This window comes from Prunus avium, chromosome 1 (assembly GCF_965620075.1).
Source record: "Prunus avium chromosome 1, drPruAviu1.hap1.1, whole genome shotgun sequence".
In the NCBI taxonomy this organism is placed as follows: domain Eukaryota; kingdom Viridiplantae; phylum Streptophyta; class Magnoliopsida; order Rosales; family Rosaceae; genus Prunus; species Prunus avium.
The window spans coordinates 16241723-16244692 of record NC_142284.1 but is presented as its reverse complement, the minus strand read 5'-3'; the positions used below and the strand labels follow the sequence as shown (position 1 = coordinate 16244692).

At 36.6% G+C, this 2970-nt stretch overlaps 1 pseudogene across 1 annotated transcript; it reads right to left on the bottom strand.

Moving 5' to 3' along the window:
• Positions 1-1222: 1222 nt before the first annotated feature.
• On the bottom strand, positions 1223-2526 carry LOC110774477 (uncharacterized; annotated as a pseudogene). The gene is made up of 4 exons (XR_015832897.1): positions 2467-2526; positions 2317-2421; positions 1761-2214; positions 1223-1504 (listed from the first exon to the last, which is right to left on the bottom strand). The product of XR_015832897.1 is annotated as an uncharacterized LOC110774477 (transcript).
• Positions 2527-2970: the final 444 nt, after the last annotated feature.

The window sequence follows — 2970 nt, the reverse complement described above, 5'->3', positions numbered from 1 at the left end:
TAAAATTGCTGCCCTTTTTTATTTATTATTTATATACATATAACTTAATGGAATTTTTATGTTGTGTGTTTACTTTTGGAATAAAATTAAATTTATGGAATTTCAATTTTTTAAGGTCAAATTGTTTAAAAAATTAAATTATGACGTTATTTAAAAAGATTAATGAAGAAAAGTTTTCCATTAAAAAAAAAATTAGACTTAAACCATTCTTAAACAATTTAATAAAGTTGCGGACTTAAAATTTGAATTCGGAGAGTTGGGAGAAAAAATAATTTAAGTCCGGGCAAAACCCAAATAGTCACTTTTTGAAGGGGGGAAATTTGGGTTTAGCCCCTCTTGGATTGGAGATGGTCTTATAGCCCTTCATAGAGCATACGTAGGCAAAAATTTACATTCTATCCTACATCTCCTAAACTTAGAGCAGAATAGAAGAATCAATACAGAATAATTAAGAAACTTAAAGGACAAAAACGATCTAGAGGAACATTACTAGATCTGAGATCGTGAATCCCACAGCCAAAGAATCATCCCAAAAAATCACCACATATATCCAAAATCAGAACTATTATCTACACAAATGCATTCTTATCATCAAACCGAAAGCCAGCTGAACAGAGCGTCACTTGCGCATAAAATCTGCATAGAAATCTTCAAGCTACTACCTAATACTTAGATTTAGGTCCTCACAGGAAAACAATATATCATTCCATTTACACAGTGCTACAGTCATTTAAATTGACGTACGCTGCAGAATTTGATTAAAGTACCTACCGTAACGCAGGCCAAAGGTGAATGCAAAGCTCCCAAATAACAAAAAAATAAAAAAATATGCATAATTTAGTTTGAATTTTGATTTTTAACATTTGTTTTCCTTAATTTTCCAAGCAGCCAAACACAGGATTAAGGAACTCAAACTAGTAGAGACTTTTCACTAAAAAGATTAAAAAAATTCGAGTAGAAATTGAATAGAGTGTGAACCAGCTCAGAAGGAGAGCGAGACGTGTCGACGGACAACTCAATGTGCTGAATCAATTTCGGTGGTTTCTGCCATTGCTAGAGAATAGAGAGGTTTCGGGGTTTAGGAAATATTGAAGAAAGGGGAGGGTGGTTCGATGTTGTAGCCGTGTACAGATACAAAATTACATGTGCAAAGCTCCTTATACTTTGAAAAGATACAAATGAACCACCTAGTACAAAGCAGAATTTAAGATCATGAAACTATTTATTCGACAGCCATTTGGTAATCTCCATCTCAAGAAACCTCATCCAATCGATCAAGAAAGCCTTTATGAGTTACAAAGTCTTTAAACAGAAGCTCATTTGAAGAAGTTGCTTCAAACTTTGTCCACAACTCCCTCTTTAAGGTGTTCTCACCAGGACGCTTGCCTGTTCGAACAAAGCTTTCAGCTTCTTTCCAGATGGGAGTGCTTCCGATCAATGCAAGCCTGCCCCCTACGGGTGACAAAAGAAAATATTTGAACATGTCCAGTATGCTATCTGTGTGCTCTCACACATCAAACCAGTAAAAAGAGCAACAATGAATGGCCAGTGTTGAAGAATATAAGTCCCACATCTGAAATTGACAAAATAAAATACAATATATAATGAATGGTTCCAACTCCAATATGGACTTAGCTCCACATATGGCCCACTATGTGATGATCCCATGTGAGGGGGAGTGTTGAAGAATATAAATCCCACGTTGAAAACTTGACAAAATAAAATACAATAGATAATGAATGGTTCCACTATTATTATCACCAAGGCCTTTTGTGATAAAACCCCATACCTACTAACTTTGAAGACAAGATGCGGACAATATTGATTTTATTAGTTGTGGGCTGCTGGCTCATCTCTATGAAATTTAACAGCCAATACCTTGAAGACAAGATTAGCAAATAAAGCAAATCATCATTTGCATCTCCAAAATTAGCATGAAAAAAGGATATCCTATCAGAAGTACCAGAAGAAATTCTCTCAAAGACATGATTTAGAAGGGATTGGGGGTTTGGATGACAGAGACTTTGATATGGGAAGAGGGGTAAGTTTAAATAGACGTCTCCCTCTTTAGATAGTGCAGTCGGCATTCCAAGACACAAGAGGAGAAGGTGAGATAAGGGAGCCTTGTAGACTCTCAACCTCTACACTTTCAACTTCATTAACAGTAGATTCCACAGGAGTGGAGAGTGACATGTGAAGCCTGGGAACCCATGGCTGCAAGCAGTTGCATAAAGTGCAGATGAAAATGAAATTAGGATGTATCATTATGCAAGTAGGATATTGAGAAATGAATTTGGTAAGAAGAAATCAACAGACCTTCATAGAGGAAAGGATCTCAGACAAGAAGTTTGTGAAGGATTCAACTTCTTTGGCTTCTGTTCCTTCGCATTTAAATGCTTGCACAACTAATTCATCAATCTGCTATTCAATTTCAATACAAATCACATTCTAACAGATTCATAGAACCCAGCGAAGTTGTTCCTTCTTCTGTGAAGTGGAGCCTGGAAGTGGGGGAGAAACTCCCATTGTTCTAAGCCACATTGTGTACGAGAGGATGAAAGAGAGGTACCCAGAATTTGTTGACAAATTGGAGGAGCATGGCTTGATATATAACCGGGCTTTAGGCGAAAACGGCGATCCTCCTTCTCCAATTGGCCGTGGCTGGAAGGATCTTGGCCTGTTGGATTTGCTTTGCTAGTGCCAAGAATGGTATGAGATGACCTTTAGCTATCAAGGGAAGCATCACAATGTGCTCACGATCAAATCCCATCTCTGATTTGGGGTTTATTTTTTTAATTTGGATTGGGATATAGTTTAAGGTTTAAATGGTTTTCACGACTGCAGGCTATCAGTGGTATTTGCGTTAACTTAGGTTGTACCTAACAGTTATGAGACCGGTGAGTAAAGCATACCAAACAGTCGAGGTTTTTTTTAATTTTAATTTTAATTTTTTTATAAATTTTATTTAAA